At 36.3% G+C, this 22221-nt stretch overlaps 1 protein-coding gene across 1 annotated transcript in view; it reads right to left on the bottom strand.

The window, feature by feature from the left end:
- Positions 1 to 22221, bottom strand: part of KIAA0825 (KIAA0825 ortholog) — a 231488-nt gene that overhangs the window by 3381 nt on the left and 205886 nt on the right.

Genomic DNA, 22221 nt, shown 5'->3' with positions numbered 1-22221 from the left:
CTGACTGACTCATTTGCTTCTTTAACCATCAAGTATAATGATGTAACCAAAATCAGATGACATCAGATTCTTCCTTCCCCATGTGAATACTCATTTCTAGTTTAGGATTAAGAGCTAATGCCACTAAAACCGTAAAAGTGAAAGACCATGAAGATGCTTTTTTTTTTTTTTAGTAGTAGTCAAATACAAAACCTTAAAAGTCATGCAATATTCTGTTAAAGAAAATCAGAATAATAAATACAAAGATAGTGCTGATACATAGTCAGGAAAACTTTGTATCACTCCAATTATGCCTACACAATGGTCACTTCTTTTACAAATTCTGTGGATATTTAAGAGTTTGATATCCATTTAATATTAATCTCATTCTGTTCTAAGTAGATAATAAAAAGTGCAGGCTCCCTGTTCAGACCACCTGAAGACAAAAGGTAAAACACCAATAGTAAAACTAGAAATCACATTGTCAAGTATTAAAACTAACAGGTTATATATGAGCCATAGAATGAAGCAGAAAAGTAGGAGATGTAAAAAATCAGCTGAACAAGAACTGCCTTTAGGAAACTGTCAGGAGCAATACTTTAGTCCTGTTCCCTCACTTCTTAGGTCCTCATTCATACTGCAAAAATCAGAAGCCATATATAAGTCTAGACTGATGAATAAATCAAATACAATACAGAATTGTAGAACTACTATATTTCATTCCTTATATTTGGAAGAAGAGAACAGCTAATTTTGGCAATAGAGCATGCTGTATTCTTTGTATCTATTTTTAAGCTTACTAAAACCAGAAGGAGCAAGTGCTTTATAGCAAAATCTCATAGTTAAAAAAACAATTAGGAAAAAATATGTTCAATTAACATACATAGATTAGCACATATATTTCACACCTTTACCTTGAAAACTGAATCTGACAACCCATATTACTGCCTGAAGGAGTCTCAGAACAAGGAAAGCATACTATGAATAAAATTACAAGCACTGAATGCCTATGATCAAGGTTTTGCCATGATTAGCTTCCTATTGCTCCACTCATATGTGACTGCTGTCATACTCAACCTTATGTGTATATTAGCATTACGTACTATGTACATTAATTGCTCTGTCTGCTTCCTTCTCTGGTTTATGATATAAAATCTGGCTGTATGACCCTTCAGTGCAGTCACTTTTGCAAGCATCCCCAGTGAATGGTGTTTAACAGGGTGACTGGGGAGCTGAGCCACTGAGAAAAAACACACCAAGAGGCTCCAGCCCAGCTGTTTGTCTACTGTGGAAAGGGGGTCAATGCCAGAGAGCCACCAGGTTTTTGCCTCCTTTTGGAACTCCTCCATAGTATATCTACTATCCTCAGCATGAAAGCCTGTGCTGTCTTGTACCATGTGTCAGGAGTTTAGTTTGGAAGTCTCCCTCTGAACAAATACAAAAGTTTTCTTCCAGAGGGGAAGATTTAGCCAGGAGAGCCTCTCTACCATCTTGTGTTTGTCCCCTGGGGCACATGAGCTGCCTGGGTGGCAGCCATCTTGTTTTCTTTGTCCTCCAGTTGATCCAGCACCTGTGTATCCAGGGATTTTTGTTGTATTCTATGTTGTTGCTGTTTTCTTTTAGTAAAACTTTTTTTTTTTTTTAACTTATATCTTTTTTGCATTTGTCTGTCTGTCCTTATCGGTAGACAGGGAGAAGGGAGGTAAATTTCAGAGTCTTTGCACCATAAAATTGTCTTAGCCTAAGACAAGGACAACAACCGAAAATGCTAAATTAAGTACATTCAAAGCAGTTATTGCTGGAGGCATCACACAGAAATCTAGTAGTCTTCACTAATGCAAGTTTAACAATAAACCAGCAGATTATTTTAAAACATAATTATTTCATACTTGTCAGCATATTTCATTGAATCTTAAAAAATAGCATTGGTAAAAATCTTCACTATCAAGCAGTTTGGACATTCTTTAGTGTTCACTTTATAAGAGGTTTATAAATACATTTTCCTTTTATCTAAAAGTAATATATTTTTAAGGCATTTATGCAGATCCAGTGATGTGTATTCACTTAACAGCATCCATTAATTAAATATCTATAAAATTAGCTTGACCAACATCTGGTCCCTTATTAATTGAGAAATTTTTCCAGTTTTATGCTTTAAGTCTGGAAACAATATAGTTGTTTAGACTACTAGACTGTAAGGAAGAAGGCGGAAACACATGTTTAACACATGTTCTAAATGGGATGAGAAACTAGCTGTTTGTATTTAAGTGGAAAAAGTCAACATTTACTAGCAAAAATTTTGTCCAAAATAGATGTTTTTATTAGCATATCAAAACTATGTGACAATTGTTCTGGCAATAGTAATTGATACAAATCCAACTAGCCAGTTAAAGTAATGTGAATATGAATAAAATTACCATCAGGAACTACTTCCAAAATGCAAGGTTTACCAATTGAACAGCCAACTTGCACACTTCTGTTGTTTCAAATCATTAGTAACACAGCTCTTAGGAAAAAAAAAATCAAATTCAGAGGTTGTGGATACGGGTTGTGGAAACAGGATATTAGATGAAACACAGGACAAAAGGAGCAGGAAGTGTTAGCACATGACCAGTGCAGAGTTCAGCAAACAGTAATTCAGGTAAAGAAAAGGTAAGGATATCCATATAGGGTGAACTCTGATGTTATTGGTTAAGCAAGAAAAGTATGTTACCATATAAGACAATGTTTAAGGTCATTGGATGATTGTAGTCTTAAGAGGTCCTGTATAAATGCCATGTTGGGCCAAATAAATCAGCTTGTGGTCATCAGTGAGGCTTCCAAGTCGTCCCCACCTCTTGAATCCCAACAAGATGTGGCATATGTTTTATTTCAGTCTGATATATCTTGTAACATTAAATAAAATCAGCATTTTAAAAGGATATTGGAATTATTTGAACCAACCCATTATACCACCACCTACATTTTGCTTAGAGTTCACTTAACCATAAAAAGATGAATTTAAGTTTCCAGAAAGCCTGATTTTAGTATACTATTCATATTTAAAAGAAAGCACAGGTTTAGAACAAAATGCCATCACCTTTGTAATCTTTAGGGTAGCCACCAAAATTTGTCAAGCCAATAATAACATCTGGATGTAGATAATTAAAAATAAATATATTTTCAGCATATGCTGACATACAAATAATATAGGTGACATACTGTGTGAACCTGATGTAAATCACTTAAACACTTTTCTCTGTATACTATTCCTTTCTGTGTTGCATGTGGCTAATCAAGGGGGGAAAAACTGTATTTTTCAAATAGATTAAGCAGAACACATCAGCACAGATAAATACAGGAATCACTGAAGTTTTCTGCTGGTGAGTTTACACCTTAGATCATGAGGTCAGAATGACTAGCACTGGGAGGGCTTCTGTTTCTCCTCATAAATAAGAAGAAAGAGAGGAAGTCTTGCCTTGCACATCCACAAGCTAACAGAATGCAAGGGGGAAGTATTCAGTAACCCAGGAAGATCAAGTGATTCCAGCTCAGGCTTCCTTAGCGATGTATCAATGTACTCTTGTGCCCTCCTTGCTTATAAATGGCATCAATAGATCCATTTATATAAATCGCTATACATAACTATTTTTTGTAATGCTTTTGGTTTCTCTCTACTGAATTGTAGAAAATAAAGGAATTAAATCTGTTTTCAGAGACACAAAGAAAAATTTTCAGTGTACCTGTAAAAGGCATGCTGGGCAGTCCCCATTATTTACTTCTTTAGACTAGCCCCATCTAGTCTACTTCTGCATCTATGCCTGCATGAAGTTGCTTATCTGACACTCTGAACAAAGAAATGTGCAAATACACTAATTATGCAAATACATATATTTCAAATACATATGCACAGAACATACTTTTGTATACCTGTATATACACACATACATACCTATACCCATGCAAGTAACAGAGCAATGATGTAGGCATTCAAGAGGGCTGGTTTTATGCAAGAATGGGGTCAGTAACACTATGTCTAAGCTAAATGCTTGGAAGTAAGTTTTCAAAGGATTACATGTTTTCAGTAATTTAAAATAACTTGGTAATTGTGGATTGAATTTAATTCCTTTGAGCCTTAATTTAATTTTTCAAGAATATCAAAGACGGAAGTATGTTAAGATGAGAGTGCCAAAGATATATTCAGGAAATGCATACTTACCTGCCTATGATTACATGATAGAAATGCATCTACTAAAAATACCCTGCTCTTCACATAAACTACTTGTTCCTTCTCTTTATGCCTCACCTTTTTATTTCAATTTACAAAGCCTTTCCATTATGGATGTTGAAAACCCAATGTAAATATTTTAAAGGATTAAACTTTCAAATATTGTTACTGTGGCATATGTATGTTCTGTAAATACAAATACAAGATATATCTGCTGAGAAACTATATTCGAAATCTAACAGTGTTGAGGCTTAACAGTATAAAAAATTCATATTTTGTCAACAAGAAATTTTCTCCATATTTAAAGGAGGCACTACTACAATAGCATAAAAAGATTAATATTTTAAAAATGTAAGATTATTATGGCTGTATTATAATTCCCTTCTTAATGCACTGAAATTTTAACAAATACTAATTTTCTTGCTTTTAGAAGGATTTCACTCAGTTCATAACTTTCAGAAAAAAATGTGCTATGTAAGCAAGACACTGAGGGGAACCAGGAAGCTGGCTTGACTTGTATTGGTAACAAATGGTTTTACTCAAATTTAAGCAAATGCTGGGCTGCTAAAAAACCTTGTCCTTTCATGTCCATTGGTGTTTGACCTGCAGTCAGAATACTCCATTTTTTCTGAGGACCAAAAAAATTTATTTCAACAGGCTCAGAAATTCAGAAGACGCTTATTTTATTTTCAAAAATTGGTAGGTGTTTGCATAATCCTGTCTCACTCTTCTTGAAGATTCTCAGGGACAGATTGAAAATGCAACAACTGATTGAAGCAGAGATACCATCCCAAAGAACACCAAAATAATTTGTAGATAAAAATCTACATAGCCCAATAAATAAATTTCAGACTAGCATACTAAAAAATAGAGATGAGATGGAGATAAACAGGATCTCTGTCCACAGTAGGCTTCACTATTGGTCATTCAGGTCCTTCACTGCTGAACTGCAATGCTTTACAGAAATGGTTTGTTTCTGTTAGGAACTGAAAAACTAGCAATTTCCCCAAGTTCATTCCAAGAAAGATGATATTGTCTACATCAGTGTAGCCAATATTTACATACAGAAATGAGAAAGCCACAAAAGCTAAAAAGAGAAAGGTAGGTGAAATGATAACTGATAGTTTTAGAAATTCATCATGCAGACTTGACACCTTGCAACCAAGTGTAAAGAGAGCACTAGAAAAAACAGCATTCCCGAATGAATTTTCAAAGACCTTTACTTCCCCTGCTTAGTCCAAAGCCACTCCTTAAACTGTTATTAACTAGAAGAAAAAAGATGAATAAACAAAGGTGAATTTCATTTGTTTTTAACCCAGTACAAAGACCGGTGACTTTACAGAACAGCATGCTGAGCTCTGGAATGGAAAAGTAAACTTATGGAAAGCATCTATAGAAAGTTAACTTCATAATGCCGTGTATTAAATGCATTTTTAAATCATGCTGATTGATTTACTTAAAATGTATACACATGGAAATCTTTTAACTGTAAACAGTTTTTACGAGATTTCAAGATACTTTATTTAAAGCAGTTTCTAAACATGGGAATGATTAAACAGAAATATAACATAATTAAATAATAAATCTCAATATATATCTTAATAAATATGATAATATGAGATATATCTTAATATATCTCATATTTACTGTAATTTTTTCCACTCCTTCTTTCTTTAGAAAGTTAAATACTACAGTTTTACTTTAAAAATAATTTAAAAAAACCCTTAAAAATCTTGCTTAAAAATCATAAGGCTCTAGTTTTTAAATTAACTGAGTAGAATAATTTAAATTATAATATTTGCTTTACTAATGAAAGCACGGATTGAGGAACTTTCTTCTACTTAATAACTACAAAAAGAATTGGGCTATTACATTATTTTTTATTAATCTGTTAGGGTTGCGACAGCCAAAACCTGGTGGTATATCTGCAACCAGGAAACTCATGAAAACATGTGTTTACAACTTTTATTGACAGAAATCCAGTTTCGTGAACATGTTTTTACAGATGTACACATTCTTTAACATAATTTTCAAGAGAAAAACACATTTCATAGCTAAAAATCTAGAAAGTACCTTCAGAAACAGGTTGGCCTTTGCCAGTCAGGACTGCTGCAGCTTTGGTGAGAGACGTGGGGAGAACAAGGGAAAGTGTACAGCACACCATCACGCTGCAATAAATTGATACAGTGAAGATTTGACTAATTCCTTAACACAGGAGAAGGAATGACTGTGGGATGGTTGTATCTTTCTAATTCAAATGCCTCATAGGAGACATGAGAATAACAGAGAAAGGGTCTCTTATGTACTGTTGAAGTCCCCAACGGCCAGGCTCCTGCCTTTGTCTCACTGCATGATGAACTTTAAAAGGTTTGGATTTCATCTTGGAAAAGGTTGGGAACATGTTTCTAAATCTCAGAAATCCTCTCATGACAGGAATATCATTTATCTGTCAAGTATATAAAAATCGTAGAAACATTAATGTTGGAAAAGACCTCCTGGATCATCAAGTGCAACCTTTGACTGAACACCACCATGTGAGCTAAACCATAGCACTAAGTGCCACATTTAGTCCTTTCTTGAATACCATCTGGGGTGGTGACTCTACCACTTCCCTGGGCAGTCCATTCCAGTGTCTAACAACACCTTCAGTGAAGAAATTTTTCCTGATGTCCAAACTGAACCTCCCACAGTGCAGTTCGAGGCCATTTCCTCTTGTCCTGTTGTTAGCTGAATAGGGGAAGAGACTAATACCTACCATGCTACACTGTCCTTTCAGATTATTGTAGAAGTTTCCCATGAGCCTCCTTTTCCCCAGGCTAAACAACCTCAGCTCTCTCATCCAAACCATGACCCTCCTCATATAATCTGCTTCCTAGATCCTTCACCAGCTCTGTTGCCCTTTTTGGACACACAGGGGGACAATCACTGCCCTGTGGTCCTGCTGGCCACACTATTGCTGATAAAGACCAGGATGCCCCTGGCCTTCTTGGCCACCTGGGCACGCTCTGGCTCCTCTTCAGCCAGCTGTCAATCAGCATCCCCAGGTCCTTTCCTCCTGGGCCACTCTCCAGCCACTCTTCCCCCAGTCTGTGGTCCTGCATGGGGTTGATGTGATCCAAGTGCAGGAACCAGCACTGAGCCTTGGGGATTCCCAGTAGTGACTGACCACCAACTGCAGCACCATTCACCCCCACACTCTGGGCCCAGTTCTTAACCCAGTGAAGTGTGCGCTTGCCCAAGCCCTGGGCTGCCAGATTCTCCAAGGGAATGCTGTGGGAGACAGTATCAAAAGCTCTCCTGAAGTCCAGGTACTCAACATCCACAGCCTCTCCTCATTCACTAAGCAGGGCACCTGGTCATAAAAGGAGATTTGGCTGGTCAAGCATTTTCTAAACCTGTGCTGGTTGAGCCTGATTCCATGGTTGTCCTGTAGGTGCTGCATGACGGCATTCAGGATTGTCTGCTCCATAACCTTGCTGGACACTGAGGTCAGGCTGACAGGCCTGTAGATCCCCAGGTCTTCCATGTCACCCTTCTGTTGGATAGGCATCATATTGGTCAGCCTCCAGGCATCCAGGACATCCCTAGTTAACCAGGACTGATCATAAATGATGGAAAATGATGTCGAGTCCACTCTTCAGAAGTCCAAGTTAGAGGTTTTGTTGACAATCCAGATACTGATTGGACATTTTGGAACATTAAGAGGAAAAAAAAAAGGAAAAAAAAAGGCAAAAAACCAAAAAGCAGACAGGTGGAGCCTAAGATATCTGGCAAAGAAGTATTATTTAACGTCATTTTCAGCATTTTAAACAGGAATGTTAACTTCTTTGTAGCTGCTTTCATATTTCAGGAGAACATGGCACTAAGCAACAGCATTAGATCGACACTGACCAGGATAGATCTGAGATATCAAAAAGATAAAACCCATAACATTTCATTGCAATATTTGAACTCCAGGTAATGCACTTTGTACTTCTAAAGATCAGAAATCAGTGTAATGCTCTTTGCTTTCATAAAAAGAGTAATTCCTGCATAAAGAACAGTCAAAGAAATAAAGAAATTAGGGATATTACAATAAATAAGACCATGAATCCAAGGTCAGTGCAATGTTTCTTTTCTGAAATTCTAATTTTCTCTACATTTCTGCTCAAAGTAAACAGCATTCTGGAGCACCATGTACACTTTATTCTAGGATAAAATATTAAAAGACTAAACAGTTGAAAAGATATTGGAATAGTTTTAATTATTCAGTATTTTTAACAAGCTTGACATATTTGGAAATTACAAAAAGCCTTAGGACCATAAAACATACTGTGTCTGCTGCAGCTGGCTCCTTGAATGTCTATTTCAACCTAAGCAGCAGTTTTTCTGATTTCTAAGTATCTAAAACAGTCACAGATATGGCTGAAACCATGATAATAGAAGTGGACACTGTGTAAAAATATTTTTTTTTGTCTAATTACAACATTTCTTAGTGACTAAGTTACTTCCAAGGAAGACATGATGTGCTTGTAACAGCTATTTAAGATTCTTATGATCATAACAACTTTTGACAAGTAGATTCCCAGAAGATACGGAGCTCCAGCGCCAATAGCCAGACGGTTATGGAACCACCGTGAAAAACAAAAAGATGTGGCTGCAGATGGAGGCCATGCAAAGGTAGGGCAGCACTTATCCAAGACACACATCCTTATTCTAGTTCCTGAAGGTAAGTACGACACAGCACAGCACAACCACGAGAATGAGGCCAAGAAGTGAGCATGGACTGCAGGGGGGAAACGAGGCCACCCAAGACTCCCAAGGCTTCCAACTCATTTCCAGAAAGATCTGAAAGAATGAACTGTGCATGGTAACTTATTTGCATAGAAAGTGAGATAGCTATCCTTAGGGTCAGGAAAATCTTTAAGACACTAAAAAGCTGTAATATACCCCCACCGAGCCTGGATGCATGCCACATGTCCCTGGCCTTTCTGTTGGCTAGTAGGACACTGGAACTGATTGACTGATTGACTGATTGATTGATTTTCCTCCATTCTCCATTACAAGATTGTAATTTATAATAAAATTTGGTGAGTTTTTGTATACTCTCTCACTTTTGCCATTTCTTTTGACCACAAGAATCTGCAAATTTTGGGTGCTCCTTTTCACTTAAGAATGAGATGTCACACAAGTCAAGCACAAAAGGCTGACAGGTCTGGCTCATTTTTATCCTAAACTTATAGAAATTATGGTTAAATAAACATCATACTTACATTTTCTAGCTTAGATAGTCCCTCCCAATCAACTTTTAACACCTCTATTCTCTTTTTCAGATGTGGGCATACTGGTGTTTAAAACCCAACTGCAGTGCTGCAGAAAACAGACAAGTATATTTTCCTGTCAAAAAAAATTATACCTCTTTCTTATAAAAGATGTGTAAAAAGAAGAAAAGGTATAGAATTTCATTCTCTGCCTTGAAATTTCTTTTAACTGTAAAGTGGCACACTCTAAAATCCACATAGAAAAGTCATTAGAAGAACAGGAGATGTGGGAACCATGGAAAAGATTAACTTAACGCTAGGCAAGTATATGTGGAATAAAATACAATGGAGTGGCATGTAAAATGCCTTTGAACAGTTTAATAGGATGCTAAAATAGGAGAGGAAATATTTACATATACAAGTACATGTATACATTGTATAAGTTTTGCCCATGTTTGTGCCAACCAAAAATAACTTCCTCTCCTTCTCACATCTACTACTACACCTGTAAATGCTGTGAATTTGACTATCAGCTGTGAGAAACCAAAAGAGAAGAGACAGCATCACTGATGGCACAAAATATGGAATAGGCAGAAACATGGAAACAGACACTCTTAAGCAGTTCCTTTATTTTTGGTAAAGTTGCCAGATTTGCACACAGATCTATCTTAAAAATTTTTAAACTCAGAATATTTACACATGCAAAGATGTGTGAATATTGATGTGCAACTCCTTGCACAATACAACAACACCAAGGCATCTATTCAACAGACTGACCTCCCAAGACTGGGCTATGACTGGGCTAAGTAATTAAAAATTTTTAAAACTAGAACACTGTATTAAATAATATCCAAAGATAAAGCAAAGGATTAATAAATATATAAATGACATACAGGTAAATCTTAGAACAGAGTGTGAGAAGAGGATTTATCTTGGAGGGATATATTAAATGGATGGAAATATAAGTAGATAGGAAAAGTAAATTATACATTTATTTCAAAGATGAAAATATTTCGAAGACTAAAAGCATTTACCAACTTAATGGAACTAGCTGAAATCCTCCTCCAGAAAAAAAGTAATGAAGATAAAAAGAACAAAACCTATGTGCACAGAAAGCTAGGTTAAACAAAAACAATTATATTAGTCATCACAGACTATTTGTTTATGCCAGAAGAAAATTGTGTCTGGATTACTATTCTCAGTGTCTGTAAATGGTATTGCAGATCATAAAGCTGTTAATCGTGTAATAATCAGTGTTTGCTAGACAGACAGATCAACTATGGAAATGATTAATTAATAATAATTTTTCACAAAAGTCAAAGAAAAAATATTTAAAAGGCTCATGGCAAAATTATATTAAAATTTTTAAGTATGTTTCAATGTAAAAATATAAACCCAAAGAACAAACCACCAAGAAGTTCTAGTAACACATCTAGAACTCCATTTGGTACTACTACACTACATAGCAGCACATAGCAAAATAGAATGGGCACCTTCTGGAAAGTTGTGTAGAAATCTGAAAACAAGACTATTTGACTTGGTAATAAATAATGTTGTCGTGGTTTGGCCTGGAAATGTGTTTTTGGAAAGGTCTAAGTCGGGCCAATCAGTGGCCAAATTCAAAATTGGCATCTAATGCTGGCCACTGAGGTTTGGATACGGTTCTGAGAACACACAGGGGTTAAAAGCAGGAGATTCCCAGAGAACTTTTTCTTTGGTGAGTGGAGTCTGACCTCTCCCCTGCCCAGCTGCGCCTGGGTGGGGGAGGGAGAGGCCATGACAGGGAGGAGGCCAGGAGCCCCAAAAGGTGCAGAGGTGGAAGAGAACATGCAGGGGTGGAAGAGACTTGGGATGTCTGGGCAGCCCCCCCGGAGAGAGGGACAGAAATTGTGCTGGCAGCTCAGCCAGCCAGAAGCGGGGGATGCAGCAGAGAGGTGCCTGGCAGCTGTGGGAGTCCTGGACAGGCAGAAGTAAAGATTTTAACCTCTTTATAGACTAATGGAAACCTTACAAATACTGAATCTTCCTGAATCAGAATGAAGTGAGAGAGAGAGGAGAGATGAAATAGGCAAGTCCCCAGGGAGTCAAGAGTGAAGCAGCGGAGTGAACAGAGACGGCTGAAGAGAGTGTGAAATGTTTTCTGTCTTTACGGAGAGGAAGATTTCTGTTCATGAGGCCCTTCGGCCTCAGGGGGTGAAATTTGGGGGGGACTGGTGTCTTGAAGTTGAGACTGTTTATGAAGCCCTTCAGCCCCAGGGAGTGAAATGTGGCGGGGACTGGTGTTTCTAGAAGTGGGTGGAGCATCTTTAAACAGAGAACCCTAAAAGCAGTCCTGGCCCGTGTCCAGGGGTGAGAGCACTGGACATGGTGGGGAGAGAAGTCACGAGGGCCGATGTTCTCTGTGCGGGGCCATGGGTGACACGGAAGCACAGGAGAGTTTTAATTGTGCTTCCGGGGGAGGCCTATGAAGCAAGGGGGGACTCCTCTCTCTCCCTGATGGATTTGAGAATTGATTTGAGGGGTGGTGAATCTGTGGAGAAAAGGGAGAGGGAGGAGGAAGGTATTTAGAAGGTTTTCATTCTTAGCTTGATATGTGTTCCTTTCTAGATTTGTAATAAATAAAAGTGTTGTGTTTTTCCCTCCATTCCCGAATAGGAGCCTGCTTTGTTCTGTTCTCGAGTCACATCTCACGGCAACCATTTCACGGGGGCCCTGGCATTGTGCCAGGGTCAAACCATGACAAATGTTCAAAATAAAAAGTTTAAATACTTAGAAGAATAGTGCAGTAGACATATTCTGTGACAGAAGTTAAAATATCTTAAGTTTTTCCATATGACAGTACATACATAAGATATGAAGATGAGAGTACACATATGATATTGTAGAAGTATCTCCTTGTATAACCTGAGTGCAAGTGACATTTCTCCTTGCACTTAAAAGGTGGATAGTGAATGAAATTAGTAATTTAATAGAACAGAAAAAATTTTCATGTTCTTTTGCAAAAGGAAGAGGAGAATTTCTGAACTTAGCACTGCTGACAAAAACCAGGGCTTGTACTGACTGCTGGTGAAAGATGCAACTCTTTTATATCCTTTTCTGGGTGAGACACTAAAAACTTTGCTATCAGGAATGACAATATCATGGCTTGCTATCTACATGCCTAAGGAGATCAAGTCAGTGCATGGGAATTGTTGACACCTTATGTTATAGTCAAGTATTTTTTACCTGAACTACTCTTTCAGTTAGGAGAAGACATTTGACTGCTATATGGTTCTGAGAAACAATACTACTGTTTGCTGCTTTCTTTAGGCTCATTATGTTTATATTTGTTTATCTATTCTGTATTAAAGACTCAACTTTCTATGAGCTCAGTTTTCATTATTAAAAACCATATCCAAACACACACACACACAGAGAAAAAAGCAAAGGAACAACAATTTATTAGGAATTAATGTGTCCTGCTTCTGAACAATGAATTGTAAGGCTCAGCATGTGACAGTTAATGGTCTTCAGGCAGGTTGTGTCATAAAGCACAGGATGCATTAAAAAGCCCATTTTCCCCCTTTTAACTGCTAGTTATATGGCCTCTTTATTTTTCTAAATTTGCTGAGCCTCTCTCTTTCTTTATGTTGTGGTAGTGAAGTAGATTGCTGATTGCACAATACCTAGCACATGTCTTCTGCAGCAATTTTGCAGGTAGTTTCCTCAAGCACAAAAGAGACAACACATATAGGACAGAGCTAGTCTGTAACTTACTTGTGCATAACAAATTATCAATTTTGTCATTTCTCTAACAAAATCAAAATAATTTTCATCTCTTAGATTGATTTTTAACTATTACAACAGTGCTATTACAATATTATCCAATACAAACAGTATCATGCATATTTAATTTTATTTCAGAGATAAAACATTTTTGTGGAAGGAAGAGAAGGATAAAGTGACAGAAGGTGAAACAATTCTTCATGTTAAAAATATCCAGCATGAAAACATAGTTGTAAGGAAGGTAGATTGTAAAGTATAGATTTATCCAATAATTTCAAATACCATAATTACACTGACTACTCGTCAAAAGAGTATTTAGACTTTTTTAAGGCTCATTAAAATCATAAAAGATTTCCATTTTAACATATATTTAAATGAAGTTTCTATAACATATCTACATGGTACTTTAAATCAGACAACGAGGTTCTGGTGAAAAATCGAACTGAAGTTTAGGTAAGAACTAAAGCTTAAAGATGGGGACACAGTGGCTGCCTTTTAATTGAAATTTAATATTACTGTGTTGTATACATATTTAATCCAAACTTGTGCATGAAATAGTCAATCTTCATAAAATTTCATGTGCCAAATATTGTAGTACATTTTTAAAATGGAAATAGTAACTTTCCAATTTATCAATTGATGCAAATCTCATTTACTTATATTTGATTTAACGGATGCTGTTAGAAGGATGCTGTGTTCCTATTAGCCAAAACCAGGGTGAAGCACAAGCATGGACACATATATGTTCTTAGTCACTCTGTTTAATCCCTTTCAGACATGAGTGCCTCTTGGCCAGCCAAAGCACAACAATACTGGGGCTTTGTCCAGTGCACTGGGATGGTCCTTCAATATTCCGGTATTGAATATCCCACTAAGTGCCCTTCTCTCAGACTACACACTTTCAAGTCCTTGAGGATTTACATCACTGCCTTCTGATCTCAAATAACTTTGGTGTTTCTCAGGTTTATCAACCGCATTGATAAATAGCAACAGCATCTTTCTCAATCTTATTTAGATGACTGCTCCTTTTATTCATCCAAGGGTGTCACTATGATGCAAGATTACTTGTCTGCTAAAGCTCTTGATTGTCATTTTGAGAACTGGACCAATGGACTTTCACAAGTTTTACAGCCCAGTCTTCAGCCAGGTTCCATAGGTTAAAGCTCAAAATGTATGCAAACATTGTCCACTAGAGCCTAAACTCATTAAGTGCTATTCACCATCAAAGCTGGAAGGATGTATAGAAGTCACCTAGCCCTGCACTAAAACCAGGTGTAACTATGTTGGTTTGCTCAGGTCTTTGTCCAGAGAATCCTGAATTCTTCTATGCACAAAAACTCCACAGCATCTTTGGGCGCTTGCTCTAGTGTTTGATCCTCAAACTCAGCATAAATATATGTAGGTATCCCTACCTATTTTCAGCCTTTGTGGAACTGTATATAATTTGCTAACATATTTACTTTTTTTTTTCATATTGTAGATGTAGCTCTAGCAAACTAGTAAATATGAAGCTGTGTTAGAGCTTCCTATGAGTAAAAAAGGGAGACATGTCAAAGTCTGGCATTTTTCTCCAAGTATTTTCAGTGAACACAGGCAAGTCAATCCGTAGTTTCCTTTTAAGGATGCAGAAATGCAGTATGGAAGCTCTCACTGGCATTTGGTGACACACAAGGGTACAAAGGCTCCCTCCCATAGTCTGATGAAACAAAGGAAAACTCTATGGGAGCACCACCTGCAGGAGGGGTAAGGATATCCTTTCACAGAAAGAACCTATTCAGAAGAGGTCAAAACTCAAAGAGCTCCAACGGTATAGAAGTAAAGCATGTAAATAAGATGATAACAGAAGAGTGACAAAGTCACATGGAAAAGGAAGAAGGTTTGTACACAGGTAAGGGCAAATATATATACACTAATATATGAAAACGGGAAGAAGAAATATATGTCTTTCTGTCTTTGAGGAACTCAGAAAATCAGGGTCTGCTCAAAAATAACCCATAATAATGCCTCCTTATAAGAGAACTGGAAATGCAGTTTTTCTGTATGGAGATTTCCAGTGGCACAATAAAACCTATGTGCCTGATTTTTAATACCTTATTCTCAAAACTGCCACATAGAGAAATGTATCACTGTTTGCAGACTGCAAAGACAAGAAATAGAAAGATTACAGTGGCCCATTGTTCACAGTCTTCTAAACTGTATTCTGGTTTTCAATGACGAAGCACAGGAACAAAATAATCCTTCAGCTCAGTTTTTTCCTTGTGCTCTATTTGTTCTCTTTGCTGCAAATGGATTCATTAGAAACAAAGAGGCATTATTTTCACAAAGATCACTTGGAGCAATTTTACTCTGTTGTTAAAGGGATCACTAAAGAGATGTTTGCTCTGGCTTCCCCATGCCTCCGGGTCACAGTGTAAGGTAAGCTCCTCTGAAACCGAGCACTGTTTCAGCAGCTGGTGAAGCTGGTGAGCAGCCTGAGCAAAAAGAGAGGTATCTAGCATGTCTGGGCACTGCTAGCAGATTCTGTCTTTTCAGACAAAATAGGGTAGCATACAGAGTAAATGATTTGAACTGTCTTGTAGGATTTTCAGTCTTCATTGTCTGCACACTATATGATTGTTGATTTCCTATGGGATGTCTACTTTGTCATTTCCTTCTCCTCAATCTATCCATGTTTGAAATTCACAGACTCATATAACAGACTCATATAATGGTTTGGGTCAGAAGGGAGCCTAAAGATCATCTCATTCTACCTCCCATCATGGGCAGAGATACATTCCACAAGACTAGGTTGCTCAAAGCCCCAGCCATCAAACTGCTACCCTTGACATTCCTCTTTTTTTCTTTTCCCCTGTCTTTCACTTCAGTCTTTTCTCCAAATGTTCAAGGGGCAAAAGGCAAAAAGTTAGACCTGTCTCCCTCTATACACATATTCTTTTGTATGTGTTTACAAAAAGAAGGATAAGAATGCAGCACAAAAAGAGCTACAGATTTGAAAAAACAAAATTCAGCTGCAATTTTAGCAATTAACAATCAGCCCACATAAGTTCCAATGTTTGCAGAAATACCAAGACCTCCTTGAATCCCCCCCCAAAGATTAATTAGAAAGTCAGTCTTACAGTTTTTTTATTGTATGTAGTCATCTTGTGGGTCTTATCATTAAGAACTAATAAATAAATGCTTAGTTAAGTATCAACTAGTTGATAGGTGGTGAAAAAGAGTGATCTTTGGTTTTACGCAAAAAGGCTATGCTGTCATGTTACTTTGGTGGACAAAACAATACTAGATAAAAGTCAGTTATTCAAGTCTCTGGTATTATGAATTATTCAGAGAAACTTTGGTATTTCCAAAATTAGTGCAACATGTGAGAAGTACAGAGCTGCATATAGGGTACACTGTTTTTGCATATTATTTTTGCATTAGCTGCACTAAAAATTTGAAAAAAACCCCTGGAAACCTACAAAAGCTATAATCCTCTATAAACAAACTACTATAATTTATGTCAAACTATATCTGTATATTGAAAGGTAATTTTATGTTTTTACTGTTCAACCATTGTATTCTCAATATATAAATTTATATAAAATCTACTGACATCATTAATGCTTCCCACAGATTCCCTGGCACATTAAATGTTATATACTTGCCAGTGTCATAGAAGATATGATAATAAACCAGCATCAAACTTAACTTTTTTGTACACAAAGCTCCTGACGTAACACACAAAGAGGGAGGTGAAAGCTATCTAAAAGCCATAATAGTTCCAGTTCTACTCCTCTGGTCTGCATTTTCTGAAGTAAGTTATAATTTTAAATTATTAGAAGTGAACTAAATACCATTACATACATAATCAAATACACATTTGGTCATTATATTTGAGATGACTTAAACCATATTAAAAGACATGAGAGCCTTTGCCTTCTGAGTAAATAAAACATTATCTTTCTAAACTAAGCAGAACAATTTTTTGGAATTGTGACACAGGTAAACCTTAATTTTGTCATTTACTTATCTTGCAGTATAAATTCCTTGCTTGTACAAACACAAATTATTTTTTTGCACGTTTAGGCAAAGGATGGGGCTACCACGGGAAGTTTTGTTCCAGCACAAGCCAGATGGGAGAGATGCCTACTTTACAGTTTCCCTGAAGATAAAAGGAACTTTGCCCGTCTGGTTGTTTCCTCTCTTTCTGCTCCCTCTAGGGCCATGGACAATATGAAAAGAAAGTGCAAACCCTCACAACAATTGAAGCAATTCCTAGCTTCAATTCAGAGGATTCAAGAACCTCTGCTTAAGAGAATATTTGACTTTAAATACAGACCACAGAATTGCTTAGGAACAAAAACTGTACTTAAAAAAAGAGTAAATTAAAATGTACACAATATCCTTAAAATCAGACCTTAACAGTATTTTAATTTTTTTCTACAGAAATAAATTATAATTGATATGATTAATGGGTCAGGTTTGCTATGTCCTTTAAAATAAAATATCCACCTCTATTCTGAAATAGCATGGGATGTCAGACATCAGTGGGTATTGGGAAAAGTAAATTTAAATAAGATATGTAGTATGGTATGCACTTGTAGGAAGCACAGGAATTAATTTGACCTGTCAGATGAAAGTTGAAGGGGGCATGCCCAAGCTTTGATAAATTCTCATGCTACTTTTATTAATTAGCATCTTTAAAAATCTACCCCTACTGAAAGTTCCCTTAATATTTCACTTATTTATTCTTGTAATCTCTTTTCTGTACTTGGAGTTATGTGATGGAAATTATATTCCTGAATTTCTCACATGACTGCATTTTAATCTTTCTTTTGTTTCAATACACATTTTGACAGCACACAAATTTTGTGAAGGAAATGCCTGGGCTGATACTTTGAACGGATTCACCACCCAAGTGGCTACATTTGGGCTAAATGAGATGTGAAGAGCCTCACCTAGAAGAGCCTCATCTACATGAAGAGCCTTTCTTCATGTAGCCTCAGAAGAGCAGCTTCAAAAAATTATTTGCCACCACCTATCAATAGAAAATAAATTATTACCATCCTCACTTGTCAATGTGCTTGTTTTCACTTTGGCTGGCCTAATGATTGGCAGCTCAAAGCAAACATTTCCAGCCTTTCTGGAGCATGATTATGACTGAGCACACTGCTCCTCTACGCATCCTGGCCAGTAAAAACATTCAGGGAAAGCAAATTATTTCAATGTTTGGCATCGATGATTAGAGCAATAGCCATGAATACTAGAGAAGTTTATATTTGACAGACAAGACTGTTCAGTTCTGTCATTTATCCTCTCATTTTATTGCCTCTACTAAGTGCAAAGTTGCAGCATTCATGTATGTGCAAAGAATGTGCCAGAGCGTAATAATATGGATGAGGAGAATGGCTTCAGAAAGATCACAAATCTTTGAGGCAAAGAGACAAACTATCTGCAAAGTGAAAGAAAAAATTAAAATTGCTTTTACAGTAATTATCTCAGGCATATTTATATGTCTGTAAAAATATGGCTGCATAACTGTTTAAATGGCTACTTACTTAAAATTTTTCTGAATTTTAAGAAGTCATAGCTGACCGCTTTGGATGAACCCCGTAACAAGAAAACAGTTTTTTAAAATTCCTTTGTTTTCCTTAGGACACAGAAAATAAAATTATAAGAGTATTTTCAACAATGGCCAACAATGGCTTATACTCCAGCTTAAAAAAAGCCACATATTTAAAACCTCCGTTAGGGGATCAAGTTTTGCTGACTGAGCACTTGGAACTGTTAAGGGGGAAATCATTGTGTAAATGATGCACTTAATTGTTACTTGGGATATTGGATTATTTTGTTTCTTCTCAAAGTAGCAATTAGGTGAATGGTATATCTGTATGATACAATCACAAAATATTTAGTATTTTTGTTAGAAGAGTGGTTCAATATTGTTTTTTTCTACTAAGCATTCAATGAATGACTTCATATCTAACTTACCACACACTTTAAAGCTTGTATTATTATAAGTATTCTGTATTTTGTCTCATGCTTTCCTCTTGCAGGCATCGCTGCCCAGCTACTTCACAAACACTACGCCAATATTTTAAAAATATTTGAAGCAATATTTAAAACATTTTAAAATACTTAAAATATTTTAGAAAATATTTAGCCAACATATTTTGAGAGGAATAGACATTATCCTATTTAATGTAATACCAAACTGGAACAAATTTGACTTCCTAGTTTGAGACACCTTTATCACATTATTGCAGAATACTTGTCACCACACTATGGTTTCCTTTCTGAAAGAACATCTCACAGTGATTTAATCTACTGATGAATGCTCATGTCTGTTCCAAGTAATATATCATAAACTCTGTTTCCAGTTGCCTGATCTGCACACTGCACAAACTCTGCCCTAAAAGCTGGCAAGAGTGGAAGAATTCAGCACACCATTCAAGTGCTAGAATAACACCTCTTTCTGCAGCAGCTTGCCCCTTCACACATTCCAGCCTCAGGAGCCAAGAAGCAGAGGTTATTCATACAGCAGCTCGGATCATTGTACAATCTCAGTCCAGCAACAGCACAAACCATGCTCTTCACAGAGTGAAGGTGTAATTATATGAAAAGAGAGTACTGAATCCTGTAATTACAGCTCTTCCATGCCGTATGCAGAAAATGCTCATGTGTCAGGGTTATCAGCTCTGCAGTACTGCGTACAGACTATATATCGGAGGATAACACATTTTTCTTACAAGCATACAAATCAAATATCTAATTAAATATTTGGGTGAGCATTTAACTTTATATGGTAATCAGATATACCTGAATTGGAATTTTATAGCTTCATATAGCAGAATTTTCTAAAAATTATCCAGTACAATAATTATTCTGTCTCCTGACATAACGAACCAAAATGTTAAATTTTCTCTTCCTGTTATACTTACATAATACCTGCTATCAGAAACATAATAGAAGGACCTTACTGTACATACATTATTTTCTTTTGATTAAACAGGTGCACTAGAATTTACATAATTTAAAATCACAATTAAATGCCCCATTTTTTTCATTGCCTTTTTTTATAAACACATTTTGGCAATTAAATTCTGAAAGAAAACTTTTTTTCCTCCTTTTTGAAAGTAAGATTTCTCAATAATGAGAATAGTCAGACTTACTCAATCTGGAAAGCTGGAAGACCTTACCCAGACTGATCTGGTTGTATTGTTCATAAAGGGAATGACTTTCCACATTATCCATAGTTTTACTTTAGTCCTTCACAGTATTTTTGACTTGCTTAAAGTTGCTCATAATTTGTACACTTCTAGATCAAATTAAAATGAGGGTTCTAAAACACTCAGGAGAAAGATTAACACCCACATTGCAAAGAAAGGGTTTTTTATTACAACAAAGGAGGGTGGAATTAGTAAAGCATGGCTAAACACTTTTGTGGTAAGAAGTTGCTACAGCAGATCAGATATATTTTAAACAATTTAACATGAACTCAACCCAATAGCCTGTATGCCCAGAAATTACTGCAGAACTTAGAAATTCTAAACTATGTTCTAGAAGGCCTACTTTTTGTAGTTAGATGCTCCACATCATTTTCTCAGAGGTTCAAAGTAAAGCCTTTTAGAAACATCTGGAAGGGTAATACAAAAAAAAAATCAAGAGAAGGTATTGTAGTGCTCAGTGCTCTGACTCGTGCTACAGAAGAATAATAAGTTAAAAACTGAATAGCCACTACTGAAGATGTTCATATGATAATTTATTGTGCGACCCACCCGTGTGCACCCAGCGTCGGGGTCAATTATCACCAAAGGGGTATCAGGGACAGACAAAGGTGATACAGAGACACCATCATCAGAAGACATGAAAAAACACTATTTAGAAATCTGCAATTCTTATAGAAACAATAGTGGACCTAAGACCTGACTGGACTTTAGGCCAGTCTTCTCTCACACTATTGGTGAACTATGAATAGTGCACTCTGGAGAACCAAATCTATAAACAACGGTTAGAGAAAGAGAGATAATAATTGCTTGATTTCTTCTAAGCTTCCCACAGCTTCTAAAATCCTGGGAGAACTATGTTCTGTTCAGAGGATATGTAATTACTACAATAATATTTTTGTAATTGTTTTAGTTAATGATAAATACCTAATATTTTTGTCAGAAAAATCATTATCCACCCCCACCAAAGAATAATTTTGGCTTTAAAGTTTAGAGAAAAAGCCATCATCTCAGCTTCTTCAATAGCAAATGCTACTATTTCTGGGTGCCTAACTCTACATGCCACAAGTTTCATTCACCTATCTGCCTTTGGGTACCAGTCACTACTACCTTTTTCTAAAGTAGTTAGCGAACAAAAACGAAAAACAATATTAAATTGGAAAAAAACCTTTATTCTGACAACAAAACAAAGTATTGGTGGGTTTTGAAGAACTGGTATGACAATCATAAGAAGGATAAATATCCATGAAAACTTTTGTTCCCATAACTGGACTTCAATTACACATTACAGGGTAGTAGGGTCCATAAGCAATATCACGTGATGAACATATGTCAGCAAAACTCATTGGAAAGGAAGTAACACAGGTTATATAGGCATACAATAATGATCTTGAGAATGGCATTTACAGAGGCACCAAAAATCATCAATTCGCTGTAACATTTAAGTCTTTTGTAAAAAATTTCAAGTTTTTTTTCCCATAAATACATGCAAATATGTGTTTATGGGAAAAAAACCCATAAATTATAAGTAGTTGAAGGAAATAAATTACAAGGATTTATTCTTGTAGTATTCAGGTGATTTTCAAATAAATAAGAGTTCTTGAAAAACAGTACACAATCTTAAGCTATTCTGCCATCAGAATTTTACTAAGTATGATTTTATAAACAAACTCTTGAATTATTCTTTTCCACATAATGAAATTTAATGCTCAATGGATGCCAAGTCCCTTGCACCCAAAACTGAAGGCAACCATGTTGCTTATGTATACATGTCTATACATGTGCTACAAACCTACATTTGCAAAAAAACACCATAAAATGTTTA

This window comes from Passer montanus, unplaced genomic scaffold, assembly GCF_014805655.1.
Source record: "Passer montanus isolate IOZ18808 unplaced genomic scaffold, ASM1480565v1 scaffold91, whole genome shotgun sequence".
NCBI classification, from domain to species: domain Eukaryota; kingdom Metazoa; phylum Chordata; class Aves; order Passeriformes; family Passeridae; genus Passer; species Passer montanus.
Note: the sequence above shows the minus strand (reverse complement) of the source record. Positions and strands in the feature narration are given on the sequence as shown.